Below are 6,000 nucleotides of genomic sequence, written 5' to 3'. Positions count from 1 at the left end.
GCTGTACCACGGCGTGGTAGTTTATTTGGATGATATTCTTATTTATTCGAAAACCATGGAGGAACATGTTGCTCTGGTCAGAGAAGTTTTACAACGACTGCGTAACCACCAGCTCTATGCAAAACTGTCTAAATGCGAATTTCACCAAAAGCAGATAACTTTTTTTGGGTACATAATCTCTCATCGTGGCCTTAGCATGGACCCCGCTAAAGTCCAATCAGTACTTGACTGGACTCCGCCCTCCACCCGCAAACAAATGCAGCAATTTCTGGGCTTTGCTAATTTCTACCGCGGTTTCATTCCCAATTTTGCTCAAGTGGCGCTGCCAATCACTGACCTCCTGAAAACGAAGGGTAAAGGGGTTTCTGCAACGTTGCCCTCTGCCAAAATACTGTGGAATGATCAATGCCAATCCGCCTTTGTAGCCCTCAAACGGCTTTTCACTTCTGAACCGGTCCTGCAGCACCCAGATCCGAACCAAATGTTTATTGTACAGGTCGATGCGTCCGATGTAGCCATGGGGGGGGGGGCTACTCCAGAGAGGACCGGACGGTCTCCTGCACCCCTGTGCCTACTTCTCAAAGAAGTTTGCACATTCCCAATTAAACTGGCCCATTTAGGAAAAGGAAGCATCAGCCATCCACCATGCCCTTACGCTGTGGAGGCCATTTCTAGAGGAGTCCGGGGTCCCCTTTGAAGTTTGGACCGATCACAAAAATCTAGCTGCCCTCAAGGGGACCCATAAATTGTCCGCAAAACAACAGCGTTGGGCGGACTTCTTTGCTCAATTCCGTTTTGTTCTCAAACATGTGCCCGGGAAACAGAACGTGCTTGCAGATGCCCTATCCCGGTTGCCTCAATACCCAGTAAAACGTGATCGGCCGACAGACTCTTTGTTCACCCCGGCGCAAAGAGAAGCCCTGCCCCTGCTGGCCATGCAAACCCGGTCCCAAACCCGACTCCAGCAGGGGAACCACACAGTGGCCGACAAGGTATCCAGCCCTAACCAGCAGGCTCCCTCACCTGCCCCCCTTGCGCCACCTGTATCCAGCGCTCCGCAGCAACCAGTCTCTCCTCCCCCTCCAACACCACCAGCTCCTGGTTCACCCTCTCCCGCGAAAGAAGGGGGGGGTGATCATCTCTAATTCCTTCCTGGACTCCCTTCGGGCTCAGTGCCTAGCCGAACGTACTGCCCAAACCTTGCCCCAAGGTGTACTTGAGCAAGGTGGTTGTTGGTATAAAGACTCAAAACTGTACGTGCCTAAGATACTTCGAAGGGAAGTTCTGCAGTTAGCCCATGGAGCTAAAACTGCAGGACACTTTGGGTTCTTGAAAACCCTTCACTTGTTGCGCAGGCAATTTTGGTGGGGGGGAATGCGTTCTGATGTAGACTCCTTCATTCGCAGCTGCCCTATCTGTGCCACAGTCAAACGATCTCAAGGTAAACCCCCAGGACTACTGCAACCACTGGAAATTCCCAGCAAGCCCTGGGAAGTGATTGCCATGGATTTCATGACAGATCTCCCCCTTAGCGGGGGCAAAACTGTACTATGGGTTGTTACTGACTTATTTTCCAAACAGGTACATTTGGTTCCGTGTGCGGGTATTCCCTCCGCCCCCAAATTGGCCCGCCTCTTCGTGTCACATGTTTTCCGGTTGCATTCGTTCCCGCGCAAGATAATCTGCGACCGCGGAAGTAGTTTCGTGGCTAAATTCTGAAAGGCGTTCCTCAAATTGGTGGGGGTGGAGCAAGGGTTGTCAAGTGCTTACCATCCCCAGATGGATGGACAAACTGAACGTGTCAATGCTGTATTAGAATGTTATTTACGTTGTTATGTCAATTACCACCAGGATGACTGGGTGGAACTATTGCCTTTTGCTGAGTATGCATACAATAATGCTGTCCATCAATCTACAGGGTTCAGCCCTTTCTATGCTGTGTACGGTCAGGACTTCAGTCCTATTACTCCTACGGAGGTTCCAGAGGGGGAGGGGGATCCCGATGTAGCCTCCTGGACACATGCCCTCCGCACCACATGGCCCTGGTTAGTGAGCAACCTAGATAGAACCAAGCGCAAATATAAGGTACAGGCAGGTAAGCATCGGTCCCCCAGCAAGGAGTTTCAGGTTGGCGAAGGAGTTTCAGGTTGTATCTTTCCACAAAAAACCTACGATCCACTCGACCGTGCCATAAACGTAGTGCCAAGTACATTGGACCATATCCCATTGCCCGGATCATCAACCCTGTCACTGTGGAACTGACTCTCCCCAAAACCCTGAGACGTATCCACCCTGTCTTCCATGTCAGCCTCCTTAAGCCTCATGTCGCCTTTTCGGAGTGGCACCCAGAACCGGCTCCCGAGCAGCCCGTGATGGGGGGGGGGGGGAGGAGCATTTTGAAGTATCAAAGATCCTGGATTCACGTATACGGCATGGATCTCTGCAGTACTTAATTCGCTGGAAACACTTCCCCCCTGCCTACGATGAGTGGGTGCGTGCACAGGATGTCTCCGCCCCGCACTTAGTGACTGCCTTCCACACCGCCTACCCGGATAGACCGTCCCCTTTGCAAGGTGGGAGGGGGCCTTAAGGGAAGCAGGATGTCAGGCCTGTATCTCAGTTGATGTTTACTTTCGCTTTTCCGCCGACCAGACTCAAGGACTGTTATGCCAAGGTCTGTTATGCCTACTGAACACTGTTTGAAGCTCTGGGAACACAGCTTTGTTTGTGGTATGTAATCTCTCGCCGTTTCAGTGCTTTATATTAACAAGTTCTAGCCAGCCAGCCCCATAGCTGTCACCCTTTTCTTTATGCTCTGTTAACCTATTTTGACCAAGTAAAACCAGCTTCTTTGGACCTGACTGTCTCTGATGTGGTTTTTGGTTCAAGTGGGCCAAGGGCTGACAGCCTGGAAGCAACCTCTGGGTAACTTGATACCTCCCGACTTGCATGACTCAATTAGGCCTGGCTGCTTGCTACTGTTCAACAGCAACTACCGTATGAAAGCCAGTGTGGCATAGCAGTTAAAGCTTCAGAGTAGGACCTGGGAGACCCAAGTTCAAATCCCCATCTTGCTGTGGAAGCTCTCTGGCTGATTTTGGACCAGAAACATACTTTTTGTGCAGATAAAAAAGAGGAGAGGAGAATAATGTATGCTGCTTTGGTCCCCACTGTGGAGAAAGGTGGGGTATAAATGAAGTTAAAAGATAATAAATATAGCTGAAATTGGGAGGCTGATAAAAGATAGGTTGGTGAATGGCTGAGAAGAAGAGAATGGGGCAGGGAAAGAGGAGAGGATATGGGGGTCACCTGGAGGAGGGAAAGAGGAAATAGTATAGGTATGGGGTTAGAGTGGGAAGTGAGATGCCACCGCACAAGTCCTTGAAGGTTCCCTACCATGCAAGTGGGCCTGGCCCAGTGGCTGGCATCACAAAACCGGACCACAGTTTTCCTTGGTAGAGGCTCCCAGGGCAGAGGGAGAGGGAAAGTTTAAGACAAAGGGGCAGATAAAGGTAGGTTGGCTGTTGGGAGGGATAGGGTTGCCAGGTCCCTTCCCTCCTCCGGCGGGAGGCTCTTCTTGTAAAGTGCGTGCATGTGAGTGCGCACCAATGCACTCGCATAACTTCCGGTATAGAACCAGAAGTGCCGCATCACAAAGGGCCTTTACCTCTAAGTTTGAGTGGTAAAGCAGCCCTTTACCACTCAAACTAAGAGGTAAAAGGGCCCTCGCGAGGTGAAACTTCCGGTTCTAAACCGGAAGTGACGCGTGCAGTATGCATGCGCACGTGCACATCTGCCTACTGACCCTCAGGTGGTTGGCGGGCAGAGGGGGAAATTGCTGGGGGGTTGCCCGCCACCAGCGGGCACCTGGCAACCCTAAGGAGGGAAGAAGATAGGGTTCCCAACTCCAGGTTAGGAAATACCCAGAGATTTGGGGGGTGGATCCTGGGGGTGGGGTTTGAGGAGGGGAGGGACCTCAGAAGGGTATAATGCCATAGATTCCACCCTCCAAAACAGCTGTTTCTGGGAGAACTGATCTCTGTAGCTGAGACATCTGTTGTGATTCCAGGAGATCTCCAGGGCCAGCTTGGAGGTTGGCAACCCTAGAAGGAGAGAAGGAAGCTGAAAAAGGGAGAGACGATGGGGGCTTTCAGGAAAAGCTCCTTGCACAGAAGGGGTGAAAAAAGAGCTCTGCCCATCTACTCTAATAATATGCACATACCAAATCCCAACAGCCATTGGTAGATAGAATGTGACACAGAATGGTGCAAGTTATACTGAACAGCGTGATAAACTGGCTAAAGTGTCAGACTAAGACTAGGGAGAGCCACGTTCAAATCCTCACTCATCCATGACACTCACTGGTAGCCAGTGGGCCATGCACTCAGCCACTCATTCCCGAATGTACCTCACAAGGTTGTTGTAAGGGCAAAATGGAGGGCAAGGGGACAATTTTTTAGGCTGCCCTGATTTTCCTTGGAGGAGCAATAGGATAACAATGCAATACAAAGATAAAGATACTGTCCTTCAGTGTTACTCCTCTGAAGATGCCTGCCACAGCTGCTGGCGAAACGTTAGGAAAGAAAATACCAAGACCACGGTCACACAGCCCGGATAGCCCACAAGAACCAAAGATAAAGATAGTTGGGAAATCTAGTTCAGCTTTCATTGTTCTATCATGTCATCACAATTCCTCCTCATTGGTAAAAAACAAACAAACAAAACAGCAATCGTGATTCTATAGATCTACACATCTGTTGTGAAGGTGAATGAGATGGACTTGTCAAGCACTTTGTATCCTCAAAGAGCCATTTTTAAAAACATAAAGGGATGCATGAGTTTGATAGTGACTCTACTAAACTTTCTACTACCCCTTAACAGAACAGTTGAAGACAACATTAATTTCCAGACTTCTTCAGTATATATGTTTAACTTCCATGAAGCAGAGGTTGCTGTGTCGGTTTAGAAGTCAAATGTCTCTAAAACACCTGCCTGATTCAACCACAAATGACTAGGTCACGATCAATCCCATCAAGTTTAGCCTCCCCCTCAATTTCTCCAGGAATCCAGTTATTTTTGTCAATATTTTCATGACTGTTCAACCAAAACAAAAATGACATCCCAGCAAAACTTAAACAGCCATGTAAACATCCCAGTTAATCCTAGTTCATTCCTTGGTATGCAGCAACCACTCCAAGCCATAACATTGTTCTGCTGTCTGGGAAACAGCACCCTTAGATCAACACTTCCTCCAGGTATGAAGAATAGCAGGCAGGCAGGTCCCACCCAGTATCTGTGGGAAATGTGCCCAGGTTAAGGCCAAGCAAAGGCTCGTAGCTCTAATGTGGAATTTAACAACCAGGGTCAAAAGCCAAGAATGTTCATTCATCATGCAAAGGAACTCCCAACGCTGACTCAGCGACCAGGATAACCAAAACAATGTTTTACTTGTGCTTACTGACTTCACCATGGATATGCACAGAAAGAATCATGGCCCATGACAATTTGATATTTTCCCCACCAATTACAATGGCCATTCATTCAGAATTCCAATGTGTATACAGTTGTTTCGTTTGCATAATTTATTCTGAGTAATGCTGTTTTTGTGTGCAACATTTGGAAGGGTCTCAGCCCTATAGTTGACCCTTCAATGGCTTAGTTTACCCATTGCCACATTCAGCTGTGCCCCAGAGAACCAGCTTGGGGAGCGGTCCTTGGAGAGATCCACTCCACTGCTCCAATGGTGAGCATGGTGTGCTAGATGTAGTGGCACAGATCTCTGTTTGTTCCTCTACTACTACAAATTAGATCCAGTGCTTGTTTCAAACATGCATCACTGGGCCTTTTTCCACTTCCCACTTTAGCTCAGTGCAGGCTCCTGATTGAGTCCAATATTAGAACAAAATAAGAAACCAGTGGCTCCTAAAAGGCTAAGTAGGAGCACAAATACATCAAGATGGTTATACAACAGAAGGGGGAGTGTTACAAATAGAAGCCAGT

This window comes from Euleptes europaea, chromosome 1 (genome assembly GCF_029931775.1).
Source record: "Euleptes europaea isolate rEulEur1 chromosome 1, rEulEur1.hap1, whole genome shotgun sequence".
Taxonomy (NCBI): domain Eukaryota; kingdom Metazoa; phylum Chordata; class Lepidosauria; order Squamata; family Sphaerodactylidae; genus Euleptes; species Euleptes europaea.
The sequence above is the reverse complement of the archived record's forward strand: the minus strand, read 5'-3'. Positions refer to the sequence as shown.